The 15371-nt window shown below is 42.1% G+C and overlaps 1 long non-coding RNA gene across 1 annotated transcript in view; it reads left to right on the forward strand.

The window, feature by feature from the left end:
• Positions 1-15371, forward strand: part of LOC308193080 — a 24075-nt gene continuing 8704 nt past the window's right edge. The window contains exons 1-4 of the long non-coding RNA XR_013949362.1: positions 1-139; positions 4177-4244; positions 4764-8125; positions 12947-13016. This is a non-coding gene — a long non-coding RNA (uncharacterized lncRNA). The remainder of the gene's footprint in view (positions 140-4176; positions 4245-4763; positions 8126-12946; positions 13017-15371) is intronic.

Raw genomic sequence — 15371 nt, forward strand, 5'->3', positions numbered from 1 at the left:
CAGTTAAAATACATCTGATAAATGAGAAACAAAAAGACAAACATCAACACAACACCTTTCCTCCCCCCTTTCCCAGGCTCAATGTTACTCCTTCACTCTGGACTCCTCTACCACCCTCCAAGCAGTGCAAGGGGAGCAGGTCAGTACATGGAGTGCTCTCTGCTGCTCCTTCCTACTCACACTTTTCCTCAGCTCCAGCGTGAGCTTACCCACAGGCTGCAGTTCCTGTCAGGAAAATTCTGTTGTGGTGTGGGCTCTCCACAGGCTGCAGTCCTTCAGGAATATCCCTCTGCTCCCGTGTGAGTCCTGCATGGGCTGCAGTGTCGGTCTGCTCCACCATGAAGCACCTCTTCCTCCTCCTCTTTTCTCTGACTTTGATGTTCCCTCTGCTGCTTCCCACTTTTTTTTTTAATCTTTTTTTTTATCTTTTTTTTTTTTTTCCCCCCTCCTCAGTCTCTAGAAATCACAGAAATGAAATAGTTAGCATATCTACCAAGGTTTGAGCTTTCTTTCATTAATCCATTGGGAATGGCTTGCCCTTGGATGCACTGGGAAGGGCACCTGATAGCAAGGTCCCACTGAACAGCTGATGGCTATGAAGTGCCTCTTTTTTTGTTTTTCATGGGATCCCCTCTGTATATGCCTTAGAAAACACTGACCAGGGACACTTTTGGATAGTTTCATAAGGCAAAAAGTAGGCCTGTGTTCTGAAAGGTAGGTCAAAGAGGTCTATTTGTCCATATGTTTGTTTATTGTACTTCTGCGGACTTGAGCAAACCAAAAAGTATTTTTTTTTTAATTTACTTTTTTTTTTTTATTTCTTTGTTTGCTTGTTTGTTTTGTTTTATTTTGTCTCACTTAGTAATCCCATCATCTCTGTTGCTAGTAGGTCTCTCTACCTGTATAGTGAGCTCTGTAGGTCAAGCTGTTTCTTTGCTCCATGTTCCTCAGTTTTGCATAAAAAACAGAAAAGGTAGCAGGCAGGCTTTCTGAGCCACAGGGTACATCTGATGAGGACACTATGGGTTTAGTGTGATGGAGGGATCTTTTCAAAGGTGACACAAGGGATTTTGGTATGTGGTTACATTTTACTGGCCACGTCAGCACTGCTGTATGTTGAAATGCTTCTTCCCCAAGACCGGCCATGGACTTGTCTCACTATTGCCAAATCAAGGTAAAGATAGCTTAGAGGTGCTTCTGCATATTATAGTGGTGTAATATCTCTTCTCCACAGAAAATCCAGTGACTCATGCCAGAGAGCAAACTTTTGCTGTCAGACAAAAAGAGATAGTAGTTCTGTCAAGAGAAAAAGTATTGCTGTGGTCAATTAAGTCTACAGTGAAAGTCAGAAACAGGACATCTCTAGTCACTGCAACCTAGAAAATCAGACTTTAATTCATTTGCATTGTCTGTACCTAGTAAGCCTTTGAAATGCTTTTGAATATTACTTATACAGTATCAGTCCTCTCATGCCCTCAGTTCTTGGTATGGTCTGAACTAGGGCCTTAGTAAACCTAAAACATCTGTAAGGAAACTTGAAATGATGCAGTGATTTCAGTGGATCAGGCAAATAGGAAGTTAAGACCAATAACAATGACATCTTATGCCCACTACATAAGCAAGTTGCCTGTAGGTGAGTTATTTCAATGGTTCCCAGTGACTTGGCAGCAAGTCCACACCACTTTGAGCCGAAGACAGCCACAGAGGCGACTGTTGGGTAGGGATCACCCCACTGAGGCAGGGCCATAAATTACAATGGTCCCATTCACCTGTAACACAGCCCAAGCAGAACAGTAACACCATGGCCCTGGTCAACAGACTGAAGATAACACCACCACCTCCCATATGCTACTTGACTGCAGCAAGGTGTTGCCATTTAGCATTCTCTGAAAGTGTTTTCTTCTGCCATTTCTTTACTCAAGAATTAACTAAAAATGTACTCCTTTCTTTTAAGTGATTTTCTGGATCCTGATACCTTCTGCACGTGTGGGAAAGTACAGGTGCCCATGTCTTAGCCAACGTGCCTTTTATAACCACTTTTACCCTTTTACGTAAAGGCAATCACCTTCCTTAAGGAATATAAATGCTAATTGTGCATTTTCAGAACTGGTTAAATGTATATGCATGGATATAGGTCCTTAGTTTTAGTTTCCCGTAGTTGAAAATGTTGACTCAATCTGTAAAGGAAATCTACTACTCATGTACTAAGAAACATTGCATAGTAAATATTGTTTTGCTTCTTTTGGCATTTAGAAATCAAAAAGTTATGTTAAAAATCTCCAAGGAAGAAATTTGAAAATCATTAAAAGAGTTTGAAGTCTTACTTTCATAAAAGATCTTGACATTTTTGAAACCTGAATGCTTAACTTGTCACCAAAGAACTCTGGACAACAAATAGGAATATAGCTAAAGAAACCTAGACCTGCAATTAGCCTAATTTGGACTCGCACAGGTAATTCACTAACAAAAAACTGTAGTCTCAGTGTTTCTTTTTTTTTTTTTATCTTTTTCTTTTTTTTCCCTTAACGAGACATTTAAAGAGATCATCTGATAATGTCAGGAATTTCTCATCTTTTTGTCTGAAATAGCATTTTGGCAAAATTGACATGATATTGTGAAATATTTCTTTGATATTGCCTTTTTAATTTGGAAGTGTTCTGACAGTTGTTTTTTTTTTTCAACCACTCCAGGTGTGACAGAAATTTTTAATGCATTTTCATTATGACTACATGTTTTTTTCCTATAATTACAATATCCAGGCTGATTTCACAGGCAGAAAGTGGAAACCTGGCCTCACAAACAAAGAAAAACCTGGCATTGTCTTTATGATGGCAAGTTTCTTCCACCTACATTTCCTGGAGATATCTCATTATTGGCTCGGCAATTAAATTACTTCGTTTAAGGATTTTTTTTCCTGTATAGCAATTTATTTATTTCTACACAGACTAGATAGAGCAGAGTATTATTATTATTATTATTATAAATAGAAAGCACTTAACAGTTTCTTGTGCATTTAGAATGTGAAAATTTTGGGTTCATCTGAAGAGAGTAGCAGAAGTTCAGGGCAGTTCTGCCTTGATCCTTAGCATTATTGCATCCCTGTTACCAAGCATTATTACCAGTATCCAGCAATAGGAAATCTTTGCTTCTGTATCCATATCTGATAAAATATTTTAAACAGATTCATATTTCTTGACGTTACACAATGAAATGTGAACACTTGGTAGAGCAGTGGATTAGAGCACTGGGGTATTCTGGAACAGTACTGTGGCACCAAAACTCCCTCTCCTCTCAGTTAGGTTGTGTTTCTGGTTATTGGCAGTCATGGAGACTGATATGCACTGCTAGGGATTAAGAAAAAACAGTGATGGAGAATGGTAGGCAGGCTAGGCACTAGCTACCCAAAAAATAACTGACTCACGGGGGGTGGGGGGGTGGAATCGGTGCACCTTGTTGACCAGGACAACTGTCTTCAAAATCTTGTAGCAAATTCCCACACAGAGTCTAGGTGTTTTTTCTACACCTTTGCACTGCTACAGCAGTGAGATTTGAGTTTAGATTATTAGATCGTACATTCAAAACGAAACTACTGGAGTCAGCTGAGAGGACGTGTGATGAGATTTAGCTGAGGCTGAAGTAGTTCAATCAAATTTTTACCTTTTTCTTAGTCTTTCGGTAAAAGTAAGGCTCTTCTTCCAGAGCATGTATTGTGAAAATGGTGACCACACATTTACTTACAAGATTTCATAAAAATTGGGCAAAACTTTATTTCTTTTTTCTTGCTTAATGTCATGCCAGAAATCAGTATAAATCTCATATGATGCAAATAAATAGTTACACAACTGTACTCTAGGGACTTTTCTTATGCTGAACAGTGATTTATTTATTAACTTTTTGTCCATTTATGTCAATTGCCAGTAAGTCTGTTTTGTCTGTTGTTTCTAATAACATGACCAAGACTCATGCATATTCAGAGAAAATTAATGGTTGTAGCTTTCTAAAATTTGGAAATGAGAGATTTCTTGAGACCATCAAGGTAATCTTGCATCCCTGTTTAGTAAGTCCTTGATGAAACTGTCTGTTGTGATGCCAAATAGAAAGCGAGTTATGATTATGAAACTCTTTTTAGAGCTTTCTGGCCATAAGCTTAGCCCTGACCATGATCTTTTCACGCAGAAACACCATACCTTCACGAGATGAGGGTGTCTGTTGTTCACTGCACGAGCACTAGGAGGCATGATGAGGTATGTGTGCTTCTATATGACAGACATATCAGGCACCTGATCTAGTATATGAAAGTTTTATACCGAGCAGTGTCACTAGAAATGCTATTAAAAAAAAAAAAAAGTGAAGAAAAAAAAAGATTAGGCATTGCTAGGTTGAATGATTTCTCTAAGTTATATGGGAAATTTGTGGGAGACTCAGGAACTGAATTCATCAGTCTAGAGTCCCCAGATAACCCACAAAATTCTCTTATTCAGAGACAGGCATCTAGAAAGGATTCATAGTGTACTTGAATAGAAGGTAATGAACATTAAACTCCAGCGCCCTTGTTTTCTCTCTCCATGTAAGGAATGCTTTGTTCACCTTTTCCTTTTTTTTTTTTCTATGTGGCTATAAGTAGTACATATTCAATTGCTACATCAAATGTACCTTATTCTCACGGATACAAACTGTTTGTTGTGCATACCTGTAGCAGCTGTCACTAATTCCCATAAGCAGATATTTATATGATGTTATAAATGATTTATTTTTTCTTTAAGATGTGACACATAATGTCAAGGACGAATACTGACAAAAAAGCAAGCTGTGAGATACTGATTCAACAGGCTCAGGACTGTTCATCTGGAACCCAGGGCACCATGAGGTCAAGTACTTCCCTTTATTCAACCACACACAATACCCCTGGTTACTCTGTATTTTTAGTCTCAAACATTTTCTATCTTTGGTATTGGTTTTTGTTCCACCAACAATCCCAGTGTAAGAAAAGTTTTGAAGTGAAGAGCTGCCAGGAAGCTTTGGTGGAAGGTTTGTGGTATTAACCCAGACTTTACTGAGACATTTCAAGCTGCTGGCATGAGGCACCCCTGTGCTCCTCTGGCAGACGGGCAAAGCCATATAAATCTGTACTTAAATCTTCTTTAAACCTATATAAATCTTCTTTCTACAAGCAGGTGGAGGTGACACATCCCTCAGGAAAGTAGCAGAAATACAGCATGTAGCAGAGGGATTTTCAGGGACCCTTTTTTAAGGGAGAGCTGCAGTATATTGATAATCAACATCCCACATAGCTTGTGGTGCCCCTGGGGGTGGTAAGAATTTTGAAGGCTGCTCAGGTCAGTTTCAGTGAAATTTGCGTGAAGTTTGAGAAGAGATTTTTCTCTGATCTTCTCTTTTTGCAGTTCTAATCAATCAATGAATATGCTTAGGTAGGCAGATCCTCCTCTGCTGTGCTAGTAACCCAGCCTTCACCGCAATGGGTCTAAACCTGAGAACCTCCAGGGGACACTGGTCAATGAGAAAACTGTCACGGACTGCCTCCAGTGCTCAGGCAAGTGTGGGCTGTTTGCCTGATTCATCTGAGGTGCATCATCCCTCTTCTTTGCTTGCAGAATGAAACATGGGTTAGATGTCTTATGAAGTTCTGAAGAGTGAGCTATATTTTACTCATTGCTGGGGTATTTGTATACTGCATGAAAGTCAGCTACTGAAGCTTCTGTTTTTTCTCCACCTTCAACAGGCACTGGAAAAACCAGGCACATCTGGATTTCCTTTTATAAAATGGATAGGGCATGAGAAAATTATTGAAGAGGGAGGAAACTTACAAATGGCAGCTATGGTTCTTCTCAAGCCAAAAAAAAAAAAAAGGGGGGGAAAAAAAAGTACAGAGTAATGGCAGGAAGTGGTTCTTGAGGGAACAATTCTCCCAGGCTCGCATGCCTTTTAAAGCCTTGATCACCTAAGCAGAACACAGCAGGTCTTGAAGGACTCGCGTGGGCTGTGGGCTCTACAGAACAGTATAGGGGCATGCTGCCAGTCTGTCCAAGGTGGGGAGGGAGAAAGGGCATGTGTGGCATGAGATGCTTCCTCAGCAAAAGGCAGGTATCAAAGAAACCTGTAAAGGACTATAGGTGACTGAACTGTTTCTCTGGGAAGTCTAAGGAATATTTTTTCTTTCCTTGGCCATTAGGCAGAGGAGAAGCGTTTTCAGCACTTTCCATTGAAAACAGCTGCAGCAAAAAAGGTGAAAATAGCTCAATATAAAGCACAAAGCCTGGGTGTGCTCCCAAGCAGAAGGTGAATAAAAGATATGCACAGTTGGGTAGGCTGCTAATCACTTGGTGGAAACATTTCTTAATTATGCAACAGGCAGCCCTAAATAACCTCCTAGAAAAAATCAAACACTCCTTCCCTCTTGATTGTATAGTTTCTTAAAGAGGCAGAGAAGCACTGCAAGACAGCAGAGTCTGTCAGCCACGTCCATGCCATCGTTTTTCTTGCTAATGGTGGCTTGTCCTCATCAGTGTACTAACAGGAATGTGGACTTCTGCAACATTTTGTCCTTGGTCCTTCACCTGGTACAGAATAATGGTTGGCTGGGGACAAAATGCTGTGGTTGCTCTACAGCCATGTTTACAAATACTTCCACCAAGCACCACAGCAAGTTACTTATAAAAAAAAAAAAAAAGTATGTGGCACAAAAAAACGTGTCTTTTAGCTATTTTCAAACATTTCATGTCATTACATGAGAGCTGTGAAGTCCTGTGGGCTTCACAAAGCAATTGTGGTGCTTGTTTGCACCAGGGATGACAGCACACAGGCAGCAGGCGGGCAGGCTGCTGGCCAAGCAGACAGGAGGAGGCTGTGATGAGTGAGGGGGAGGCAAAAAAAATGGCTAAAAGAGGAACTGGGAAGGGGAATCTGCCCACAAGGAAACTTTTCTCAGCCAGCTATGTCACAGCACTCTCACTGCACGGCAGCAGCTGTGCTGACCACAGGCACTGCCCTGATGACTCGGGGTCCTTAGCACATGCAGTGGCTTCCCAGCACAGGCAGGCAGCACCGAGACTGTGCCAGGGGAAAGCACAGAGATGAAGACATCAGGACGCCAAAACAGATGGGAGACCGTGCACACGGCAAAGCTGTGGAGATCTGCCAGCCCCTGGATGACAGTGGAGTGGTGGGAACTGAAGCATCCTTTGGGGGTATCAGATGGTGTGTGTGATGTGCTGGCTCCAGCCACAGGCTTGACTCCCATCTGAAGTTTTCTCGCAGTGACAGCTTTTGAAATGGATGGAAGTACCTCATGACGTTTTGGAAAAATGTGACAATATTGTCACGTTACTTGGAGAGATGTGGCTGGAAGTATGAGTGATGTCTGAAACATCTGACCCTGAGCTGAAATAAAGAACAATTGAGACTTATGTACAAGCATTCGAGCCTCAGGTACACAGACGTGTGAGAGACTCCTAGATAAAGTGTCTGAGGAACAAGAACTATTTTCACGTGGGAAAGGAAGAGGTTGCATGAATCATGGTAAACTTCCAACTTAGATTTTACAGTAGTGAGGGTTGAGACAGTAGAGATACCATCTAGAAGTTGATTTTTTTTTTTTTTGAAACACATATCTGTGCAAATGTTATATTTCGGAAAAAAAAAAAAAAGTGACCAAAGACAGAATAAACCACTCTGTTTAGCAAAACAGCTGCATGATCTGCTAAACCCAGTCTTGTGATGACAAGCCACATGAAATCTGTGCAGATAAGTCATCACCAGTGGCTAGTTTCCCCTGTGTCTCACTGACAAGGGGAGGGGAGGAGGAGTTTGTGTAATTAATAGGCAAGGGAAAAGTAGGGGACACTTTTTAAAGTCATCCCTGATTACTCTCAAGTGGGTATTGATCGAATGACATCAGATACGCTTTTATATTCGTATTCCTCTGATTAGAGGAATTTGGACATGATCCAAGCAGAAGTAGAGGAGCTGCTAGGTGGTCCAGTGGTAAAGCATCCCACCCACCACAGCATCCTTAGCTGGGAGGAGGAGGTGAGACAGGGGGAGACCCTCTGCTGAGATGAGCCCCTGCACTGCCAGTGGGCATAGAGAACAGACTCGTCCAGCCTGGGTGAGTACTTAAGGGTGGATTTTTTAAGATTTTCACATGTGGTTTTTGATTAAGCCAGAATTAGGAAGACAAAAATGACTATCTGAAGGTTGGAAAAAATCACCTGTCATTTGTTCAGGAAACTCAGGTTATTCTGTGACTATGCAAGCGTGGTTTCTGGGTGTGGTGTGACTTATCTTTTCCTGTTTCTCACTGTTATTCAGTGAGATGATGTCTTTAAATTGCAGTTATTAACTTTATGTGGTAAACTTAATTTTGGTGACAAAATAAACAATGCTGTAAGCAAGATCTCATTTTCCTCTCACTATTTGCTTTAGTTAGGTAACTTATTTATAGAAGAAGGCAAGGTACAATATAAATATACACTGTCCTTTTTTAATCAGCCTTTCAGTAATACTGTATTGTGTCAGGCAACAGCTGTATGTTAAGGTTTTGACATTATATACAATGATAGTGCAATGTTGTTTTGACTGAGGTAATTTTACAATGGTGAGCTGCAATCTTAGTTTAAAAAAAGAAAATCAGCAAAACACTCTGCTTTCTTTCTTCACCCTGATCACAGTTTTTCAGAGAAAATCAGTTACATTTTTTTTGTTTGTTTGTTTGTTTGTTTTTTTTAATGGCAGTTTCCTTTAAATTACAAAGCCTGAAAATATTTGGCACACAGATGCTCTGGCTCACTGCTGTGAGCAAGGGTAAGCACAGTCTTGCACACCTATCTGTCCCACGTGACTGGTGCGGTATAAATATGTTTATTCAGGCTTGTACCTCTAACTCTCTGTAGAATCATTTTGAGAACGGATGAAATGGATGAACCAGAGTTTTAAGGCATAAAGTTGTGTCCTTGTGGGTGAATGGGGTGGTATCAGTGGTTAGAAACTTGCGCCTAGCTCACGCTTCATCGCACGGCTTGGGCATGAGTGAGCAGCCTGGCTGGGCAGGACAGGCACCGCTGAGTTTCTTCCTCCCATGCTGGAAACATGCTTGCCTGGGGACTTTTTGAAACTTTTTCTTTCAAAATTCACAGGAAATGAGGCAAAATCTAACAAACAAACAAGCAACAAAAAAACAAAACCCCAAGAGATTCTGCTAGGCTCTATATGTGGAAGCAGCAAAGAGATTTCAAGAGTTTTTTCCACACATCCTAAAGACACTGGGCTGTATTTTAGGTCATGCTGGGCGAAGTGATGGAAGTCAAGCTGAGCCATGCATGGTTGCCCTGTGGGGCTGCCCCTGTCCCCCAGCAGCAGGAGGTGCGCTAGCTCTTACCTGGCACCAGTGTGTCCTGCTGCCCTGGCCCCCAGGACGCAGGGGCAGTGCTGGGGTTTGCTGGCATACAGCGTACAGGAAAAGAAATGGGAATAAATCAGAAGATGGAAATAACTAACTAAATGCATGAAAAGGAAATACATGATGAGCAGATTCATCCACTTCTGGCATTGTTCAAGAGCCCTTGGCTTGCTCTTTTGCCTTGCCCCACCTCCCCAACCCACAGGAGGCCCAGCCCCAGCAGGTGACAGGGAGGGAAGATGGCTCCCCACAGAAACGTCTCAGCCCTGGAGGGGCTGCGGTGGCCTCCTCTGTGGGCACAGCAGCGTAGATTCCACAGGCAGTGTGGTGGGGAGGAACAGGTGTCACAAGGCAGAGGGAAAGGCCATCTCCTAGCCATGCTTTACCATAGCAGCTGTAGCTGTACCACCAGGATGGTGCCTGCCAGCTGAACCCAGGAGTAAGCTTGTGTGGTTCTTCTTGACAATTAATTCTTTTTAAAGAGGCAAATCTATAATCTCTTGTAGTCATGAACAGGAAACCCCCTCTTTGCAAATGTCCATGACAAAGCACCATTTACACTCTTCCCAGATGGACTGTCCAGAGAGGAAAATTCCTCTTCAGACCTACCAGACCCAAATCTTTTGGAGAAAAATAGTCCTGAGTTGTCCTCGGTCCTCGGAGTTGCAACCTGGAGACACTGTAGCTGAGAAGGACAGGGAAATAGAATCATAGAATCACTAAGGTTGGAAAAGACCTCTGAAATCATCTAATCCACCATCCACATACCACCAATATTGCCCTCTAAGCCATATCCCCAAGTACCACATCCACCCTTTCCTTCAACACCCCCAGGGACGGTGACGTCACCACTTTTCTGGGCAACCCATTCCAATGCCTGACTGCTCTTTCTGAGAAGAAATGTCTCCTAATTTCCAACCTAAGCCTCATCTGGCGCAACTTGAGGCAATTCCCTCTAGTCCTGTCACTAGTTATCTGTGAGAAGAGGCCGACCTCCAGCTCCCCACACCTTCCTTTCAGGCAGTTGTAGAGAGCAATGAGGTCTCCCCTGAGCCCTCTCTTCTCCAGACTAAACAACCCCAGTTCCCTCAGCTGCTCCTCACAGGACTTGTGTTCCAGGCCCTTCACCAGCTTTGTAGTCCTTCTCTGGACATGCTCCAGGGCCTCAATGTCCTTCTTGTAGTGAGGGACCCAAAGCTGAACACAGTACTCGAGGTGTGGCCTCACCAGAGCTGAGTTCAGGGGGACAATCACCTCCCTGTTCCTGCTGGCTACACTATTCCTGATACAAGCCAGGACGCTGTTGGTCTTCTTGGCCACCTGGGCACACGGCTGGTTCATGTTCATCAACCAACACTCCCAGATCCTTTTACTCTGCACAGCTTTCCAGCCACCCTGCCCCAAGCCTGTAGCACTGCATGGGGTTGTTGTGACCAAAGTCACAACCGGCACTTAGCCATGTTGAACCTCATCCCATTGGCCTCTGCCCATCGATCCAACCTGTCCAGGTCCCTCTGCAGGGCCTTCCTAACCTCCAGCAGATCGACACTTCTCCCCAGCTTGCTGTCACCTGCAAACTTACTGAGGGTGCACTCAATCCCCTCGTCTAAATTGTCAATAAAGGTATTAAAGAGGATGGGCCCCAACACCGACCCCTGGGGAACACCACTGGTGACCGGTTGCCAGCTGGATTTCACTCCATTCACCACCACTCTCTGGACCCAGCCATCCAGACAGTTTTTAACCCAGGAGCAGGCCCTGGGCCAGAGCTGCAGCCCGTGGAGAGGAGACCATGCATGAGCAGGGGGCCTGGGGGGAGCTGCTGCCTGTGGTACAGACCCATGTGGGAGCAGTTCTTGAAGAGCTGTTGCCTGTGGGCAGCCCCCGCAGGCTCAGTTCGGGAAGGACGGCATCCCGTGGGAGGGACCCCGCGGGGAGCAGGGGCAGAGAGTGGCCGTGAGGGAGCAGCGGAGATGAAGCGTCAGGGATTGACCGCAGCCCCCATTCCCTGTTCCCCTGTGCTGCTCAGGGTGGAAGGGGGGGGGGGGGGGAGGGTGGATATAGAAGAGGGTGGATGAGGGGAAGGAGTTCTTTGTGTTTTTTTTTTTTTTTAGTTTCTCATTGCTCTAGCTTGTTAGTAATAGGTAATAAATTTAATTAATCTCCCTATGTTGAGTCAGTTTTGCCCATGATGATAATTTCTGGGTGATCTACTTGTCCTTATCTCAACCCTATTCCATTGTATTTTCTCCCCCTTTCTCTTTGAGCAGGGGGAGTGAGAGAGAGGTTGTGGTGGAAGCTCAGCTGCCCAGCTGCGTAAAACCACCACGCCCTCCTGACTTCACCAAGAATAGAGAACTCTACCATTTTGTGGTCGCTCTGCCCAAGACAGCTTCTGACCTCCACATCTCTCACCAGTCCTCCTCTGTTTGTGAACAGGAAGTCTAGCGGGGCACTCCCCCAGTAGGCTCACTTACCAGCTGTGTCAGGATATTGTCTTCCACACACTCCAGGAACTTCCTAGACTGCTTCTTCTGGGCTGTATTGTATTGCCAGCATATGTCTAGGAAGCTGAAGTCTCCCATGAGAATGAGTGCTGATGATAGCATGACTTCTGCAGCTGTTTGTGGAACGCCTTGTCTGTCTCTTCATCCTGGTTTGGTGGTCTATAACTGACCCCCACCAGGATGTCTGGCTTGTTGGCCTTACCCCGATCCTTACCGACAGGGGCTCGACCTTATCATTCTGAGCCCTGAGCTCTACAACATCTAAACACCCTCTAATATAGAGAGCCATGCCAATGTCCCTCCTTTGTTGTCAATCCCTTTTGAAGAGCTTATAGCCATCCATTGCAGCACTCCACTTGTGGAAGTCATCCCACCATGTGTCAGTGATGGCAACTAAGTCATAGTTTGCTTGCCACACAAAGCTCCAGCTCCTTCTGTTTGCTGCCCATGCTGTTGCATTGGTGTAGATGAACTTCAGCTGAGCCATTCAGAGATAATAGACAATGCTCTTGAGAAAAAGCCTTCACAGACTTCCCATGGATTATCTCTTTTTTGCTTATACCCCTATGTAAATCTCATTACAAATGCATGAATTGCTGTTTCTAAAATTAATGCTTTCCTCCTGAAAGTTTTCAGTGACCAGATGGAGGAAATCCATAACACATTTTTTCTCTCTTATTTAACATAGGAAAATATTTGATTTTTTTTTTCAACTGTTTGCAGTTTGTTTAGCCTTTGTACAACCTGACAATTGAGTGGAGCTACAAATGAAGGCCACCATATTTTTTAGGTTGAGTGTCTGAAGGATCATTTTCTCTGCTATGCTGGAACAGCCCAGTAGCAAGAATATGGCAGTGGAGCTTGATGAATTGTGCAGACACGTAGGAGGAGGGAACTTTTTGCATTACCACATAATGCCAAAACCTGACGGTTGAACTGTAACCCAGTACACACTGTGTGTCATCCATTTGTTCATTTGACATCTGAGTTGTTTATAGCATGAACACTTCTCTCCCACATACAGGGATTGAAACTCCACAAAGTCGAGCACCAGATGGCAGAAGATACAGTGGTTTACGTGTTTTGGACAGAGGGTAGGTAAAAAAAGATTGCCTGGCATGAAACTTTGCTAAGGGCTTGACTTTGTTTATTTTTCATGGGGTTTAGATTGGTACATAGAGACTACAAAAAGTTAATGACATTGAAGAGCTTTTATATTGTAGGTCATTTTTGGCCTGTGTAAAATGATTAGATCTTTTACAATATAATTCCACTTTACAGAAAGAGAACGTGAACATGTAGAAGGATGAACTTAGGAACACTTTGGATATCTTCTCTAGCCAAGTTACACTCACATTGAGGGAAAATCAAAGGTTAGCAAAACTAAAGGCAATAAAGAAGTTTTTATCATCAAATTCATCTCAGCAGCAGTAAATATCTCCTCTGGAGATAAACAATTCTATAAACATACAGGGAAAAAGTGTTCAGTAAACATCCTGGTTCTGTATTTAATGTTCTCCTTAAATTATTAATGCAATGGAAAATACTGTTCTTGTGTGATATAAGTAAATAACATCATTTCTTCTTGAAGGCAACTTACACCCACAAATCCTACAACAGTTGTTTGAAGAAGGGAAATAGTTCATGTCATTCTAAGTTAATTAATAGAATAAAACACCTTTTTTTAAAAAAATAATGATTCCATGAATAGCTGACAGTAGTTACTAGAATGGTTAATAAAAGTGATTATGTACACTTTTGTGAGGTATTTAATTCAATATTATACAATATTCTGATAGAAAAATATAGCAATTCTCACTGCCAGAAACAGCACACACATTAAACTGAGAACTGACATCCTGGCAAAATTATTAATAGATTGGCAATGAGAAATCTTCAGCACATGACTTCTCTAGTTATTTTCTGCAGAGATCAGTGCCAGATTTGGTTTAATTCAACAGTTTCATCTGTGGCCAGGAAGAAAATATTAAGTCATTACTGATAAGATAAAATAAATAACTAAATAAGTAAATTAAAAAAAAAAAAAAAAGAAAAAAACAGAAAGATTGGGAAACCGGTAAAAATGGAGGAGACAGAAGATTCTGTAAAACAGGCAGTGTAAGATAGGTGGATTAGCAATCTAGATCCGCTGAAACAAATGCTTTTTAATACAGACAAATATACAAGGGGTATTAGATCCTGAAAACCACAAAGAGGGTAGGGGGGCACAATGGGCAAATACCTCAATATGTGTTCACTGTTTGTTGCAGGGGTAAATCAGAATTATGCAGTTCTTGTATATATAAGCAAGCTAGGAGAAGAGGTGTTTTTGCCTGTGTATTTCTCATTGCTTAGACTTTTTTTCCATGCTAATAACTTTTTACTGGTACTTCCCAGTTCTCACTGAGATCAGAATTTTATCTTTATTAGGAACATTTTCCACTGTAAAAAGGGTGTTTATTCATTGATTGTGGCAATAAATCACTGCAAAAAAATAGATAACAGCTAGCTAGAAAGGAGATGAACTTCTCACTTCACTTCCTTGTTCATGCCACAATGGTTTATTCTCATCTCCCTTGATAACTTTGAAAACCTCAGAGTAAACAAATGGGTCATCTATTTCCCCCTCAGTTTATAACATTAATCATTGTATAAGCTGGATACAAATTCCCTGGTACATCTCCATCTTTATGATTCAAAGAAGCTAAACATAATGATCTGCAGCCAACTGAGTGAGGCGTGCAGAGAATTGTGGCCCAGTACTTTTTCATGTAGTTTGACAACATTTCAGATCTTTTGCTCAGTTAACAAGAGAAATTGGTGATGGAGCCAGGTAGTTCTTTGATATAATTCCAACCACTGCGAAGGAAAATCTTGTTTTCCTGAATGCATTATTAATGCAAGTGTGGCATATATTTTCCTTGGTAACAATGCCAAGTATCTTGCAGTTAACAATTACTCCAAACAGCCCTGCTCCAATATTACTGCACTCCGATTTTCTACAGTGGGAACACAACACACCTGAGCTGGGAACTATTTAGGAATTCAAATACATTTCTGTAACACCGGTAAGCTAACTGTGTAAATGATAACAGAGTGGGCTTATGATATAGCTGATTGCTTAGTGCAGAGACATGTATCTTGTTCTACATGTTCTTTTGGGGCAAGTTTCTTCTTGGTTCCTCTATATCTCATGGAGTACCTGAAAGAAAACAAGATAAAGTTAGTTCAGAAAAATGCTAGAATCTCTAAAGTTGGCACTCATCTGATCCCCACATTACATTGTTGGTGGGGATCAAGTACATCATCAATACAGATAGAAATATTAAGTATAATTAGTTAAGTATTGTATCTTTCACCTCAGGATCATATTGTAATCATTAATGAATATAATCTCATAACTACTGAGGTGAGTCAGGTGAGTGTTAGTTCTTCAATTTCTTGCAGAA

Source organism: Anser brachyrhynchus (genome assembly GCF_964034855.1).
Source record: "Anser brachyrhynchus genome assembly, chromosome: 3".
In the NCBI taxonomy this organism is placed as follows: Eukaryota; Metazoa; Chordata; class Aves; order Anseriformes; family Anatidae; genus Anser; species Anser brachyrhynchus.